The sequence below is a fragment of the Somniosus microcephalus genome, chromosome 12, assembly GCF_052327205.1.
Source record: "Somniosus microcephalus isolate GS21.2 chromosome 12, FLI_Smic_1.0, whole genome shotgun sequence".
NCBI classification, from domain to species: Eukaryota; Metazoa; Chordata; class Chondrichthyes; order Squaliformes; family Somniosidae; genus Somniosus; species Somniosus microcephalus.
Genome location: NC_140998.1, coordinates 53,656,794 through 53,675,032, shown reverse-complemented (window position 1 = coordinate 53,675,032; position 18,239 = coordinate 53,656,794). Strand labels below are relative to the sequence as shown.

The 18,239-nt window shown below is 46.4% G+C and overlaps 1 protein-coding gene across 5 annotated transcripts in view; it reads right to left on the bottom strand.

The window, feature by feature from the left end:
* The window catches only part of rtn1a (reticulon 1a), a 250,513-nt gene that overhangs the window by 193,084 nt on the left and 39,190 nt on the right, over positions 1–18,239 (bottom strand). The window lies entirely within an intron of this gene.

The window sequence follows — 18,239 nt, the reverse complement described above, 5'->3', positions numbered from 1 at the left end:
AAGAGGTTGATGATCAGTTAGTAGAGTAAATTTCTGTCCGTGCAGGTAGTGATTGAACTTCTTCACCCCCCACACCAGGCTGAGGGCCTCTCTGTCAATCTGGGCGTAGTTACGCTCGGCTGCAGTTAACGAGCGTGACGCAAAAGCTATCGGCCTCTCTGAACCATCAAGGGATTTATGTGACAGTACCGCTCCAACGCCGTAGGGAGACGCATCACACGCCAGTCTTATCGGTAGTGATGGGTTGTAGTGAGCCAATACTTCTCTTGAAGTGATTAGGTCCTTACTCTTCTGAAAGGCCCGCTTACATTCATCGCTCCATTTCCATGCTACTCCAGTTCGTAGTAGGGCGTTCAGTGGATGCAGAATTGTGGACAAATTCGGCAAAAACTTATGGTAGTAATTCACCAATCCGAGGAATGACCTCAGTTGCGACACATTTTCAGGCGCTGGAGCCTTAACTACCGCTTCAATTTTGTCAGGGGACTTATGTAACCCCTCTTCATCAATCACGTGGCCACAATACGATATTTGTTTCTTTAAAAACTCGCACTTGGGGCGATTGGCTCGTAGCCCATGTTCTCTTAGTCTAGTGAGCACCTGCTCTAGGTTGGCAAGGTGTTCACTGTCATTTTCACCTGTCACTAGGATGTCGTCCAAGTAACACTGAGTCCCCGGAATCCCTTGCAGGACTTGTTCCATCGCTCTTTGCCATATAGCCGGAGCTGATGCAACTCCGAATACCAGTCGATTATACTGGTAAAGACCTTTGTGAGTGTTTATCGTGAGATATTTCCTTGAGGATTCTTCAACCTCCATCTGCAAATATGCTTGCGCTAGGTCAATTTTTGTAAAACCTTTCCCTCCAGATAGTAAGGCGAAAATATCTTCTATCCTCGGAAGAGGATACTGTACTGTGTGAAGGACTGGGTTCACAGTCACCTTGAAGTCCCCACAGATGCGAACCTTCCTTGGCTCCTCAGACTTATTGAACGTTTTCTTCATGACAGGAACGATGGGTGTCGCCCTCTCGCTCCAGTCTACCTTAGATAACACGCCTGCATTCTCCAGATTCTTCAGCTCTGCCTCGACGGCTGGGCGAATTGCATACGGTACCGGTCTTGCTTTGAAAAACTTGGGAATTGCATTCTCTTCTATTTTTATCGAGGCAGTTACGCCTTCAAGAGTTCCCAGTTCTTGTTGAAATACCTCTTTAGCGTTAGCCAAGATTTTTGACAATCGTCCAGGTGCGACGTCGTCATCCTTTTTACCAGCCACAGTCAGTGCCTGAATGGAGTGCCAGTCTAAACTTATCTTTCTGATCCATTCACGTCCCAATAACGGTGGTCCACCATCTTGCAGTACGTACAGATACAATTTCTGTACTTCCTTGCCGTTGTATTCGACAGGCACCCTTATTTTCCCTCTGGGGTATACTTTCTGCCCCGTATACGTCTTCAAGACAATGGATGTGTCTTTCAAGGGTATGTGTGAGAATAGCCGCTCGTAGTCTCGTCGATTCATGACGGTCAGGGCTGATCCTGTATCCAATTCCATTTTGACTTGGGACCCTGCTATCGTGAGGGTGACCCAAATGGTTCGGTGATCCTCTTTTGTGATTACGTTGTGTAGTTTGAGACAGCTTAGTCTCTTGTTCCCGGATTCACTATCACTCTTCTGGTCTTCGGAACTACTGTCCGTCATCTTTTGTACTTTCCTGTACTTTTCCTTAGTAGTCTTTTTGTTGTCGTTAGTCTTCTTCCCGGACCTGCAAACTCGTGCAATGTGTCCCATCTTTCCGCATTGCCTGCATGTTTTGTCCTTGGACCAGCAGTCCTTCTGGTCATGGGTTGTTCTGCCGCAGCGATAACATTTTTCAAATCCCCGTGTCATTTCATGGGTGCCATATTCCTGTGGCTTTTGCTGTATTTCCGCAGCTCCCCTTGCTGCTGCTTCGTACGATACTGCCACGCTGAAAGCCTTATCTAGCGTCAGCTCTTTCTCTGAGAGTAACCTCTTCTGGGTTCCTTCACTCAGGAGTCCACAGACAAATTTGTCCCGTAGGGTATCTGCCAGTCCTGCTCCGAACTGGCAGTGCTTTGATAGCTTGCGTAGTTCCGTAAGGTAATCAGCATTGCTCTCACCTTTATGCTGATTTCTCTTGTGGAATTTAAATCTTTCTGCTATCAGCAGCGGTGTAGGATTTAGGTGTTCCTGTAGGATATCAACAATTTCGTTAAACTCTTCTCCATCGGTTTGACTGGAGTGATCAGGTTCCGCAATAGGCCGTACGTTCTTGCGCCCATTAAGTTTAGTAGTACCGATGCCTTTTTCTCATCGGCTACTTCATTTGCCTTGCAATATACTTTGACTCTTTCCACATATGTGGTCCAGCCTTCTATTGCATTATCGAAGGCAGTGATATTGCCAGTCTTCGGCATCTTGGAGATCTAAGATGGCGCCTCCCGCGCTTTGCCTTCTTCCCCGATTGAACAAAATGGCGCCTCCCGCGCTTTGCCTTCTTCCTCGCTGGATTAAGATGGCGCCTCCCGCGCTTTCTGCCTTTTTCGCTGCTGCTGCCGTTTTTATGCCTCGATGGCGACGCCCTATGGTCTTCGCGCACTTCCCCCCGCGCTGCTGCCAACGCCGCTTTCCGCGGTCCCCGTGGCAAACTGCAGCTCCTCGCGGCTTTCTGCGCTTCTAATTTCTTTTATTTTAATTACTGTTCCCGTCATCAGAGCAGACCCTATGGGACACTTTCCTCCCTCTTCTCGGGTCTGTACGCTGCCCGGCTTCGTAGCACCGGCTGCGCCGTGTGTGCTCCACCCTCTCTCTCTCTCTCCTCTTCCCGACAACGCTGCTCGGCCCCGTTGAAAAGCCACCCGATCGAGCACTAGCCCGCCGCAGCCCAGGAAGGATCAGTGTACTACCTGCCACCAGCCCGATTAGCTGGAACACCACAGACTGGATAACCAAGCCCAGCTCTCGACAGCCTCTCCTGCAAATCTTTGAATTCGATGAATCAGAGGGCGGTTGCCCACGGTCGACGCCCGTTTCTTCTGTTTGTTTGTTTTTTTTTCTTTTTGGATTTCTTCCTTCTGGCCTCGAATAACTTCGCTTCAGGGATGGATCCCCGCGAGGTGGTGCAGAACTGTAGGTAAGTTCGGATCTGTTCATCGCCAATGTAACGTCCGTGTGTAATTGAGACACGGACTGCAGAAGTTGGTTATAACAGGTGAATGGAGACAAAACTGGAACTACGTTCCAAAGTTACTACACAGGCTTATATACAGGGGGGGTCACTACTGGTACTGCAGTATACAGGGGCTGCAGAATATAGTTCCTTCTTCAAGGTACATACACTACAAATACCACCACATCTGCGTACATAGATCTAAATTCTGCATTTGGCCTTTGCTGGTGCTTGATACAGATATTAAGTGTAGAAAGCAGACTGGTATTCCATTCAATATTCACATCGCACATTTGAATTTTGTGCAGCAACTGACCATATATTTTAACAGTATTTACATTTTTTCCTCTCAAATCAAATCAAAGGGCTAAAAATTCCCAGTTCTGGTGACTCGCTGCAGCACACATTCCATTTTGGGTTTGGGGAACTCAGTAAATTATGTTGGTCATTCGAGAAGACTGCTGACGAGCTGTGGGGGTGATTCGAAAAGGAAAACCATTTAGTTACTATTTAGGGTAGCTTTGTGTTGTTTACATATTTTAAGTAGACATTGAGCTGCAAGGAATATATCAGTTAAACTAGTGGTTATAAGTTAACTAGTTCATGTAGGAGTTGAAAATAGTACTGGTCACAATCTTATTTCATGAGTATCCACAGAACATCTTCTATTCCATGGGATTAAATGATACACAGTTGTATAGAGGTAACGGGGCAAATGAGACAGCATTTATAAAAATATCGGATACGCCGGCATGGGATCAATGAGCCAAATGGCCTCCTTCTGCGCTGTAACCATTCTATGATTCTATCTGTTGTAGAAGACTACAAAAGTAGCCACACTATATAAATCTCTCATGAAATTCCTATGACTCGAGCTACAGAAGTTGTTGTAATTTCCTCAAATGAAAATCAGCATATTTCAATTTATTCTCCGCTATTTCTCCTTATATTAGGAAACTAAACTGAATGAAATATAGTGTATGCTTTCATTAGGTTTACTGTATGGAATAAATCAAAGTAGAAAACTCTAATCACATATGTACAGAAGTACAAAAGTAGACCCAGGAAGCCCTTACTACATACAAGCCCAATCCTGTTCTCATCTAATGTCCCCACACACGTGTTTTCAGCAATGGTTGTTATCCCTAACCCAGGGTGCTGGAACCAACTAGGGTTGCTAAATTCTGGGAATTTTTAAAAGAGGAAACTTTCCATGGGAATTTAGAGTTTTTTTGCACACTGATGGTTTTTGTCTCTGACCCTTATATTATCTTTGTCTTCAAAATAGACATACTGTTCCATACAAATAAAAACAGGCTTTCAAAACTTTATTTAGGTTATAATTTTGAACTTTATTGAACCCCCACAAAAAAGACCCATCTAAAATAAAATAAAAAAAGAGCGTCAGCTTATTTAGCCTGTAATTTGTCCTTATTTTGTCCCTTTGAGTCTTCGACTCATGAGTCTTCTACTCCTCATTGCTCCTCCTGATTCTCTGACTCTGGCTCTGACGTGTCTATTTCCTCCTCTGTGTCAGTGTCTAGCTGTGTGGTGGACACTTCTGTATCTGGCTCAATAAGTTGTAGGTTCGCCCGGATAGCCACCAGTTTCTCCACTCTCATTAGTCAGCCTGTTGCGCACCTTTGTATGCGTATTCCCAAAAAGTGACCAGTTTCGTTCAGAGGCCGCTGATGAAGGTGGGATTTGGAGTATCACTGATGCAATAGGTGACAGGGCCTCAGATGCACAAAGTCCCTTCCACCAGGTATGTGCACTGATATGCTTGCATGATTCCCATATCCCATCCCTATTTCAAAGACCTTGCTTGGTAGAGAACTTTGCCAGACTTCCCAGAACTTTGCCCACATCCAGATTGAGATGGCGTGAGAGGGTAGAAATCACACTAAGCACTGTTGATCTGTTCTCCAGAAAGTATTGGTCTCCCAACATGCTTTGGGTCCAGCATGTATGCTGCAGCATGAATCGGTTTGACACAAAATTCTTGACGCGTCTGTATGAATTGAACAATTGCCTTCTCCTCTGCTTTGAGCAGCAGGGATGTGGGTAGGGCAATGCTGATTTGATCTTTAAAATCAGCAAAAAGCCTGAGAACATCTGACAAGACAGCGTCATCTCCTTCAATCTGAGCAATTGCAGATGCTACTGGTGAGAGTAGTTTAAGGCTGCTAACCACTCTCCCAAAACACATCATCCAGCAGTATTTTCTTGATGGTGGTTTCCCTATCCCCAGACTGGGATATTGCCATTTCTTGCAGCGACTCCTTACTCTCCAGAAGGCTGTTGTACATTATGACAACGCCGCCCCATCTAGTGTTGCTGGGCAGTTTCAGTGTGGCGTTCTTGTTCTTTGTCATTTGCTTGGAGTTGTAGGTTGCTGCAACTACCTGTTTTCCCCTGACATACTTAACAACTTGCTTGGCTCTCTTGTACAGTGCTTCCATGGTTCTCAAACCCATGATGTCCTTGAGGAGCAGGTTAAGCCCATGAGCTGCGCACCCAATAGACGTAATATGAGGGTAGGCCTCCTCCACTTGAGCCCAAGCAGCCTTCATATTCGCAGCATTGTAAGTAACTACTGCAAAGACCTTTTGTGATCCAAGATCGTTGATGACCGCTTTCAGCTCATCAGCAATGTATGTGCCTGTGTGTCTGTTGTCCTTCGTGTCTGTGCTCTTGAAGAACACTGGGAGAGGGGTGGAGACGATGTAGTTTATGATGCCCTCCCCTCGTACATTTGACCACCCATCTGAGATAACTGCAACACAGTCTGCCATCGCTATTGTTTCTTTGAGCTTTCCTTGGACTCTGTTATACTCAGCCTCCAGCAAATAAGCAGACAACGCATTCTGGTGGGAGGACAGTATGCAGGGCGAATAACATTGAAAAATCTCTTCCAGTACACATTGGCTGTGAGCATGAGGGGTGAGCCTGTTGCATATACAGCTCGAGCAAGGCACTCATCTGCATTCTTCTGGCTATGGTTATCCATTGTATCAAAGAACCTTCCAAGTGGGCCAGGAGTTGCTGATGATAAGGAGCCTGATGCTGAATGAGAACCATCATCTTCTTGAATGGAAGCAGAGGAACTCTGGGCTGACTGCTGTGAGCTTTGAGTGAAGTTGTTGCATTTGGATAAATGCTGCTGCATCTTTGTGGCATTCTTTACATATGGCTTTCTACAGTGTTTGCACATGTACACAGTCTTTCCATCTTTAATGCCTGGGGTAAAATCCTTCCACACATCCGACGGTAAACGTGGCATTGTTCTATGCAGAGAAATAAAGGGCATTCATCTCTGTGTCGAACTGCGGTCGATCAGCACGATTGCAACAGGGTGAGTACATTTTTGCTGATGCTCCATGTGATGGAAGCATGACCTGTACACACACGACGCTACATCACCAATAGTGTATTATTTTGTATATTTTAAATTGAAGGACAACAGAGTTCAACAAGTAACTGGTTTATTTGGTATAAAGTCTGATTTACTTACTGCATCATCACAACATCAGCAGAAAACAAAATGACTTCCCTCAGGACCCCTAACCTGGATCTTAAAAAAACTATAGCAGTCTTACAGATGCCTGCAGGCCAATCACAATTCGATATGCAAATATTACAAATAGAGGGAGCTAATCGCTCATCCACCCAATCAGGACACATTTGTTCACAGTCACACACAAAACTTGTAATTATTAAAACAAGCCAAGTAAGAAGATAAACATATGTTGATTAAGAAATTCCTTAATAATTAAGATTCCATCTCTGTTAGTAATTTTAAGAGAGGACCTGTGGAAAAAAAAAGAAATACAAAAAAAACAATATTATGCTAGCATGTGCTTTTTTGGGCAAAATTCCCAAGCTAAACTTCCCGTGGAAAATTTCCGGAAATTTACCAGAAACTTTCCACCCCTTTGCAACCCTAGAACCAACTGATCTTCTCGGTGAAGCTTCTCACTGGCTTAATTGTCTGAGCCATCAGGAGGGGCGGAGATGTAAATTTTAAGTTATTTATCCTGCAAGGGTCTAAAGAAAAACTGAGTGTATTAGAAATTCAATGGCATCTAAAAAAGGTTAAAAAAAAAAAATCAGACTCCACCCAAAATGTTAATCTGCCTTTTCTCTTTGCAGGTGCTGATGGTCCAGCTGTGTACTTTAAGCAGTCTCTCTAATTATTTATCTTCGTCCCCCCCCACCACCGAGTGTTTTATTTTGTTTTAATTTTGCATATAATGTCTATGGCTTCCAGAACAGCGTGATCCCTTTTTTCCCTTCGGATCACTTTTGCCCATCATGAACTACCATGTGTCCAGGAGTCACACTGCTGTTACCATTCTCCATTACAGTCAAATTTTGGAAGAGTTGAGTTGTTTTTTAATTTAATTAAATTAAACATATGGAAAGGTCATATAAAATTAATCCTTAAGCCTCTTAAATTCCAGATTCTAGAAACCCCAAACATAATAGCCAGGATACCGACTCCCATCGTGATCAACTACTGTATCACTAAATGACACCATATATATGGTTATTAAAATTTGAACAGCATTACTAGATGTGGAGGATACATATATTTACTAGGTTCTCCACATCTAAATGTTTTTCAAATTTTAATTACCAATGCACACTGCGAAGTACTCCAGGAATTCAAGTGTGGCACCTTTCTTTTGCCCCCTACAATGTTTTCTCATTGAAGGCAGTTAGTTATTCTACAGGGAACAGTTCCATGGGAGCTCTTGTTCCTCAATCAGGCAATTGATCTTCATGCAAGATTAGACAAGAGTTAACAGACTATTCAAGATTGAACAGCATCAAATCCAAACTCAATACTGTTCTAACCTGATGTCTACAGTCATATTTTCCCCCCAGGTGAAAGAAGTAATTACCAGGAGACGCTATAGACAGAACAGAACACATTAGCATTGCAATTAAAAATCTAGAAAATGTATGTGAAACAGATGACCTTCTTTACAGAAGGAAAATAGGGGTCATGAGTCAAAGGAAATCTCTAGACACACGAGGCTGCAAATCACAAATGCTTCCTTTAAAAAAGGCAAATTACAATCCTGAAGCTCTCTTTTCTGCCACTGTAATTTATCACAGCAATCTATTTATAAGTTACAGAAGACACATACAGACTAGTAGTAAGTTCTGGGTATGGGTACTCATCTCCAAACTGGTTATGTTCTTGTCTCTAGTGGTCAAGTAGTGGACACTGGCTTGGAGCACCAAAATTAAACTGAAGGTGTTTTTTTTTTAAGTCAAAATTGATTCTCCTAAAATGTATGGCTTTTAGATGAACCTCCACTAAGACAACAAGCAGAAAAAAATTGTATAAATGACAAATCAGTTAAATGCATGTGATTTTTCATTGGTCAGGGCTTTATTTCTGCACTTGTGGCATTACCACTCATACATATTATTCCCACAACAACATGTATTTATATAGCACCTTTAGTGTAGTAAAACGTCCCAAGGCACTTCACAGGAGTGTTAAAAGAAAGACTTGCATTTATATAGCGCCTTTCACGACCACCGGACATCTCAAAGCACTTTACAGCCACTACACTTTTGGAGTGTAGTCACTGTTGTAATGTGGGAAACGCGGCAGCCAATTTGCGCACAGCAAGCCCCCACAAATAGCAAAGACCAGATTTTGTTATGTTGATTGAGGGATAAATATTGGTCAGGACGCCGGGGATAACTCCCCTGCTCTTCTCCGAAATAGTGCCTCGGGGTCTTTTACGTCCACCCGAGAGAGACGAGGCCTCAGTTTAACGTCTCACCTGAAAAACGGCACCTCCGACAGTGCAGCACTCCCTCAACACTGCGCTGGAGTGTCAGCCTAGCGTTATGTGCTCAGTCCCTGGGGTGGGACTTGAAGCCACAACCTTCTGACTCAGAGGCGAGTGTGCTACCCACTGAGCCACAGCTGACATGGTGTTACAAGACAAAAAATTGGCACCAAGCCACTTAAGAAATTAGGGCAGATGACCAAAAGCTTGGTCAAAGAGGTAGGTTTTAAGGAGCATCTTAAAGGAGGTAAGAGAGGTAGAGAGGCAGAGCAATTTAGGGAGGGAGTTCCAGAGCTTAGGGCCTAGGCAGCTGAAGGCACAGCCACCAATGGTTGAGTGATTAAAATCAGGGATGTTCAAGAGGGCAGAATTTGAGGAGCGCAGATCTCTCGGGGTTGGGGGGGCAGCGTTGTGGGGCTGGAGGAGATGAGAGAGATAGGGAGGGGCGAGGCCATGAAGGGATTTGAAAACAAGGATGAGAATTTTGAAATTGAGGCGTTGCTTAACCGGGAGCCAGGGGTAATGGGTGAACAGGACTTGGTGCGAGTTAGGACATGGGCAGCCGAGTTTTGATTGACCTCAAGTTTACGTGGGGTACAATGTGGGAGGCCACCCAGGAGTGCTTTGGAATAGTCAAGTCTAGAGGTAACAAAGGGTTTCAGCAGCAGATGAGCTGAGGCAAGGGCAGAAATGGGCAATGTTACGGAGGTGGAAATAGGTGGTCTTAGTTATGCCGTGGATATGTGGTCGGAAGCTCATTTCAGGCTCAAATATTACACCAAGGTTGCGAACAGTCTGGTTCAGCCTCAGACAGATGCTAGGGAGAGGGATGGAGTTGGTGGCTAGGGAATAGAGTCTGTGGCAGGGCCCGAAGACAATGGCTTCGGTATTCCCAATATCTAATTGGAGAAAATTTCTGCTCATCCAGTACTGGATGTCGGACAAGCAGTGTGTCAATTTAGAGACCGTGGAGGGGTTGAGAGAAGTGGTGGTGAGGTAGAGCTGGGTATCGTCAGCGTACATGTGGAAACTGACGCTGTGCTTTTGGATGATGTCAGCAAGGGGCAGCATATAGATGAGAAATAGAAGGGGGCCAAAGATTGGAGGACCCCAGAGGTATCAATGCGGGACTGGGAAGAGAAGTAATTGCAGGTGATTTTCTGGCTATGATTAGATAGATAAGAATGGAACCAGGCGAGTGCAGTCCCACCCAGCTGGACGATGGTGGAGAGGCGTTGGAGGAGGATGGAGTAGTCAACCGTGTCAAAGGCTGCAGACAGGTCGAGTAGGACGAGGGACAGTTTACCTTTGTCACAGTCACAAAGGATATCATTTGTGGTTTTGAGAGCGGTTTCAGTACTGTGGCGGGACGGAAACCGAACTGCATATACAAATGGCCGGAATTTTGCCGGCACTCAGAGGGCGGGATTGGAGGCGGGTCAGAGGTTAAATTCGCAATGAGTGATGGCGGGTTCCGAACCTGCCGTGATCCCACCTCCATGCAACTTTCGCATGTCGGGTCTCCGATTTGCAAACAGACCCAACACCAAGCAGTGGATAAAGGATTAAAGGCAAGTAGCTGCCTATAAATGTGGTAGTTTACAGCTATTTTCACATGGTTTTTGGATTTTCCAGCTTCTGGGTCATTTTCACGACGTTCCGACAACATGCCAGGTATGTGTGGCGTGAATACCAGCTAGCTGGAGACTTCACAGCTGCAACTGCAACTGCAGTGTAAAAGCTGTGGAAAATTGCCCAAGTATGTCCTGTCTACAAAAAGCAGGACAAATCCAACCCAGCCAATTACCGTCCCATCAGTCTACTCTCAATCATCAGCAAAGTGATGGAAGGTGTCGTCGACAGCGCTATCAAGCGGCACTTACTCAGCAATAACCTGCTAACTGACGCCCAGTTTGGGTTCCGCCAGGGCCACTCAGCTCCTGACCTCATTACAGCCTTGGTCCAAACATGGACAAAAGAGCTGAACACAAGAGGTGAGGTGAGAGTGACTGCCCTTGACATCAAGGCAGCATTTGATCGAGTGTGGCATCAAGGAGCCCTGGCAAAATTGAAGTCAATGGGAATCAAGGGGAAAACTCTCCATTGGTTGGAATCATACCTAGCACAAAGGAAGTTGGTCGTGGTTGTTGGAGGTCATTCATCTCAATCACATGACATCACTGCAGGAGTTCCTCAGGGCAGTGTCCTAGGCCCAACCATCTTCAGCTGTTTAATCAATGACCTTCCCTCCATCATAAGGTCAGAAGTGGGGATGATCGCTGATGATTGCACACTGTTCAGCACCATTCAAGACTCGTCAGATACTGATGCAGTCCGTGTCCATATGCAGCAAGAACTGGACAACATTCAGACTTGGGCTGACAAGTGGCAAGTAACATTCGCACCACACAAGTGCCAGGCAATGACCATCTCCAACAAGCGAGACTCTAACCATCTCCCCTTGACATTCAATGGCATTACCATCGCTGAATCCCCCCACTATCAACATCCTGGGGTTACCATTGATCAGAAAAGGAACTGGACCAGCCATATAAATACTGTGGCTACAAGAGCAGGCCAGAGGCTGGGAATTCTGCGGCGAGTGTCTCACCTCCTGACTCCCCAAAGCCTTTCCACCATCTACAAGGCACAAGTCATGAGTGTGATGGAATACTCTCCACTTGCCTGGATGAGTGCAGCTCCAACAACACTCAAGAAGCTCGACACCGTTCAGGATAAAGCAGCCCGCTTGATTGGCACTCCATCCACCACCTTCAACATTCACTCCCTCCACCACCGGCGCACTGTGGCTGCAGTGTACCATCTACAAGATGCACTGCAGCAACTCGCCAAAGCTCCTTCAACAGCACCTTCCAAACCCGCGACCTCTACCACTTAGAAGGACAAGGGCAGCAGACGCATGGGAACATCACCACCTACAAGTTCCCCTCCAAGCCACACACCATCCTGACTTGGACCTGTATCGCCGTTCCTTCACTGTCGCTGGGCCAAAATCCTGGAACTCCCTTCCTAACAGCATTGTGGGTGTACCTACACCATATGGACTGCAGCGGTTCAAGGCGGCGGCTCACCACCATCTTCTCAAGGGCAATTAGGGATGGGCACTAAATGCAGGCCTAGCCAGCAACGCCCACATCCCATAAATGAATAAAAAAAATTTAAAAACTCTTCAAATCTTGTCATTTAGAAATCTGTGAGGTTTCTGATTGAATAATTTGGGGGGTATATTCTGTGTTTAGGCTGCAAAGTGTTGTGCACTATAGATCCACTTTAACCTCATCGAAGCGGGGAGCAGCCTTGGGTTTTTGCGCTGCCATACCTGCAGCAGCCAGCACTTCAGGGGACAAAACGGAAATGGATCTGCAGAGGGGAACATGGCCCCTTTAAATAATCAGTCCAACATCACTTCATCAGTCGCGAGCAACTGACCCGCACCCAGCAACTGCCTTGGAGAACCCGCACGTCGGTCTCAACGAGGCCAATCAATGGAAAATTTCAACTGCAGGGCGGGGGAGCCGGGAGCGGGTTCGGAACCCGCCAAACAGTGGACCCGCCACTATCCCGCCTCCAGGCGCAAAATCGCGGCCATTGAGTTTTATCAAATCAATAATACGGAATATAGTCTAATCTTTCTAATTACCAGGATAGTCTTAACAGATGTACACTGGCATCTTTGACTGCACATTTCCTGTTTGAGACTTCAGCAGAAACAACTGGTGAGGAACAAATGCTGCAAAATGGAAATCAGTTTAGCCTACTGTAAAATTGCATTTTGAAAACCAGCAACAAATACAGCCGTACCCAGATTACAGCACTTTAGCTGTTTGAAAAAGTTTCTCAGATGAAACTTGTCACTTTTAAATACAACCAACAAGAAAATAGCTAAACAAGAAAGCCAAACAGGAAAAACTGATGGGCACTATAATAGAGTAGTAAATAGACACAAGTTGTGTATTTGTTACCACAATGTTTTCATACAAAGTTTCCTTCCATCAGAACATGATTTATTGCTTTTCTTCTCAGAATGTTGCAGTTTACTTTAAATAAACCAAGTTGCATGCACCAACCCTTCCGTGACGATAAGGTGCCAGGGAAAATCGGGAAACCTCAGGTCAAGATAACTTTTTTTAAATGTTCCAAATTTAACTCAATGATCAAATTAACGGTGTAGGCTGTCCAGGACCTAAAAGGAGTCTTTTGTTCCACCAGTGTTCATTATTAAGCCTAAGCATAACAGTGAGGAAAAAGACATTAGATTATGCATTGTCTATGAATGGAATATGTAGGCCGCGATTTTATCAGCACCGAGAGGGCGGGTTTGGAGGCGGGTCAAAGGTGAAAATCTTTTTGATTGACGGCCAGTTGCGATCCCGCCATCAACCCGCCTCCACGCTACTTTACCAAGTACCGGCTCTGTGAGTTCCGATCGGCACTTAAAGCAGTTATCAGCTTGTTAACTGCCTGGATTAGCCTATTTTAAGAGGGTCTTTCAATTTTATTACATTTTCAGCGTGTTCCATGCCTTTCGCAAACCCCGCCAGCTGATTGTGTCGGGTTCAGCAAATGCCTGACTTCTTGACAGCTGCAGCTCCAGCATAAAAACGGAGCTCTCAACAAGGCTGACTTACAGATGACAGAACTTTGTTTTTTCAGGTGTTGGAACACTTTTTGCAGGTCTACTGAGCTTGTAAGTGCTGAAGCGGAGGTCCATATGCACTGTGGCCTCCTGGGAAAACCCTCTGGCCACATTGACTGAGCGTGTATAACTTCTAGTCCTCAACTGACATATATACCAGCAGAATGGGAACCATTTATACCCTGTCATCCTGATCCTCAGATTCGGAGGAAAAGCAGCCACGGCAGCAGCAGAACCAGGCACAACAGCAGCAACAACAGGAGTGCCAACCTCCTCCTCACCCACCTGATGCTGCACAGGGAAGAGGGCATCAGCGCAGGGCTGCACGTCACTGCAGGAAATACCCCCAACACAGGGTTTACAGGCCGAGGATGAGCTTCCTCAACATGACTGAGCAGCAGTGCCAAAGGAGGCCGAGACTTTCACGAGAGGTAGTCGGACATCTGCGCAATGCTGCAGCAACACCTGGAACCCAAAGGAGCGGGTGGACACCCCTCACCAGTGGCTGTCAAAGTCACCACCGCCCTTAATTATTTTGCTTCACAGTCCTTGCAGGGATCATCAGCAGACATCAGCGGCATCTCCAGTCGGCCGCGCACACTTGCATCACGCAGATTACCGGTGGCCCCTTTGCAAAGGTGGACAATTACATCCACTTCTCCACGGATGAAGCAAGTGTAACTGCGCATGCAGTTGGCTTTGCAAATATGGCAGGCTTACCAAGGGTGCAGGGCGTCGTAGACTGCACACGTGGCCATTAGGGCACCCCATCACAACCCAGCTGTATTTGTCAACCGCAAGGGCTTCCACTCCCTTCACGTCCAGCTGGTGTGTAACCACAGGAAGAACATTATGTATGTTTGCGCAAAGTACCCTGGCAGTTGCCATGACTCATTCTTTCTGTGGCAGTCTGCTGTGCCCCAGCTCTTCAATCCGCCAACCCAACTTTCCGGATGGCTACTTGGAGACAAGGGCTATCCCCTGAAGACGTGGCTAATGACACAGATGAGGAGGCCATCAAACGAAGCTGAGGAGTGCTACTTTGCCAGCCACATTTCCACCAGAGCCATCATCGAGCAAACCATCGGCTTGCTCAAAATGCGATTCAGATGCCTTGACAGATCAGGTGCAGCCCTACAGTACTCACCAGCCAGGGTCTCCAGAATCATCATGGTCTGTTGTGCACTGCACAACATCACACAGCAGCGTGGCTTACGGCTGCCTGAGGAACAAGTTGCTCAGCGCATAGCCTCCTCAGATGAGGACGAGGAGGAGGAGGACGACCTTGTGGAGGCAGATGTGCCAGTTCCACCAGCACGCGAGCACATTGCTGCCCGTGATGCAAAGGCTGCACTAATCTATGCCAGATTCGCTTAAGCTGACGAAGCAAACACATGTGGCTGCCACCTTCTTAACACACCATATACAATGTACAATAAATCACTCTCACCACCATCATTACAAATGAAAGGCGCCCTGGCACCTGTGACACTTCCATTTCTGGGCATACATAGGCCAACTCTTTGAATGTTTGCCATCGCATTTCTTTATTGACATTGAAATAGCGATGATTATATTAAACATGTATTACACCAAAACACCCAAGTGACTATAGGTGCTTCATCTTTCTCTTACGCGTGCTTCTCCGTGGTGCTTCCCCTGTGGCTTCAGCAGATGTGGAGGCATCTTGCTCACTTTCATGCTGCTCCTGCTTCGACACCTTTGGTGGGCGTCCTCTGGGTTTGCGAGCCTGAGAGGGCTTGGCAACTGTCTGCTCCTCCTGCAGCTGTGCAGGGGCTGAGATGGCCATTTCAGTTGGGTGAGGACTCTGGTGGGGCTCTGACCGAGGGCTCCGCAGTGGCATTGTCGTGTGAGTGCTTGGAGAGGAGCCTTGTTGCCTGCCACCAACATTCCTCTTATGGGTCAGCCGCACTTCAGTGGTAGCAAGTGGCTGGACGGCACCTTGCTGCAAATCAGTGGAGCCATGAGGACCCATATCTGCACTGGCAGTCCTCCTCAAAAGGACGTCCATGAAGCTCTGGTCTTTCTGCTCAATAGCTGCCCATCGCTCCTCCAGAGATGTCATTCTATTCTGAACATTCACCATGCTTTCCTGACTTTGGCGACTTATTTCCTCTATGACCATAGCCATCCTTTCCACAAAGGTTGCCATCCTATCCATGGAGGTTGCCATCCTATCCACGGAGGTTGCCATCCTATCCACGGAGGTGCGTTCATGAGCCATTGCCTCATCAAAGGCCGTGCTCATGTTAGAGATGGACTCCTGCATCCTCTCCACATTACCCTGGATGCAAAACCTGCCAGAGACTCCTGCACTTATTCCTGGAGTTTCAGCACCAGGAATGGCCCCAGAGGCACAGGGTCCACATGCAGCTGAGCAGAGCTTGGAGCACCCTGCAGCCTCCGCCGAGGATTCTCAACTGCTGTCCCTGTCTCCACCATCTGCTGATGCTCACTTGTGCGCTGTGCTACACCAGGTGACAACACGACTGTATCTCTCGAATGACCCACCGAGGTATGCGCATCTGCGCTGGTGCGCTTATTTCTGCTGACGCTGTGCCCTCAGAGGTTGCAGCTTCCTCGGAGAAGTCTTCCGGCTTTTCCTCCTGGACAGTGGGGAGGGGAGCTCTCGATGGTCCTGTGGGGGAGTAAAGGCATGAGTTAGACTTGTGAGATTAAAGTATCATGCACATTGAATTGTGCAGATGATCATAACTCAATCTGTATATGAGCATCAGATGCCATATCAGTCACTCGTGCAATGTAACCGAGAGGGCTGCAAATCTATTCGGTCACCAGCTTGCTCTACTACGCCTGTCTGACCGTCCCCCACTTCCAGATCCTCAGCACCTCCTACGATCTCCAGAGCAGCCTCCTCAGTGGTGGTCAGCTGGGCAATGGAAGGTGGCCCTCCTCCTGTCCTGGCCCTCTCCCTCTTATTGTGGGCTCTCTTTTCCTGCAATGAGGGACACAAGCGGAGTTGGAGTGAGAATGTTGGAGTGAGTGTAGCGAATCCATAACATAGATGCTTAGAGGGAGGCAAAGATGGAGTGAGGTGCCAATACCAAGGGCCCTCCCTGTGCGTTGTTAGTTGTTGTCATTGCATAATAGTGATAGCGAGTGTGAGGGGTGCATAGTAGAATAGTGAAGTGATTCAGTACATAGAGAGAGAGGAATGGTTAAGGGTGCAAGGGCTGTAAGGATAAAGTGGGATGTGCAGGAGTAGGTTGACAATGCAGAGTGCTGGTGATGAGAGGAGATGGGGAGCAGATTGAAGGTAAGTGTGATGTTATACTCACTTTTGCTGAGCGTAGCAGATCATTAAACCTTTTCCTGCACTGGACCCAGGAGCGAGCATACAAAGATCTGGAGCTCACCTCCTCGGCAATTTGCAGCCAGGCTGCTTTGCTTTGCTGAGGAGGCTTCCTCCATCCGGTTGAGGAGAAGAGTACCTCCTGGCGCCCTCTCACTCCATCCACAAGAGCATGGCAGGGGGAGTCATCAAAGCGGGGAGAGGCCTTAGCTCTTGCAGAAGTCATGGCAACAATTTCAAAACGAGAAGCAGCAGGAAAGGAAGGAATTGGAACAAAGCTGCATGGGCCCCTTAAATACAGCTGGCTGACAGACGTCAGCAGAGGCGAGCAACAGACCCCAAACCACTAATTGGAATGGGTAGCACACACGGACACATTAAGGAGGCCACTTAAGGGAAAATCGATTTTTCTGGACGGCTGAAATCGGAGGCAGGACCGGAACCCACCGAACTTCAAACCCGCCACAATAAAATCGCAGCCGTAGTTTTTGCTCCTTGGATAACATTTGACAGTAAAACATTTTTACCTGTGGTTGTCAGGGCTTTCACTGGTGTGCATTAATATTGAGGGAATCAAAACATAAGCATGAAATAACTAATGGCTATTCAACCCATCAAGCCTGCTTCTTCTACCGACCACATTATTTGAACTATAAAAGAGACCCAATTCCATCAAATTAATCTACTGAGAGAAAATTTCTTGATCACCAAAGACAATCAAGTGAACTGTAGAATATCTATCTATCACCAGATCCCTATGATCTACCTTCTCTGTATCTAGATATGTGGTAATTTCATCCTTAATTAAAGACTCTGATTTTTTTCCTACCACAGACACTAAATTAACTGTCTTGTAATTACCTGGATTAGTTCTGTCTTCCTTTTTTAAAATGGGTACATTGGCCACACTCCAGTCCTTTGGCACACATCCACATTCAGCAGAGCCCTGAAATATAATCTCGAGGGTGTTGCCAATTTTCTTCATCTCCCTCAGGATCCTCAGATGTAACCTGTCAGCCCTTGCTTTTTTGTATTTCTATAGCCTAACTTATCGAACATGTTCGTAATATCACTCATCTTGCTCTCAACCACTTCAGGATTCATGTCCTTCTTGGCCATTTCCCTTCTCAAAACAGTGGCCTATTTGTAAGGAAGGCATTACATGCCAGGAAAAGCTCTGCAAATAGTTTATCACAGAGTTTCCTCTTAAAAAAAACACAGGTCTCCTTAACAATAACA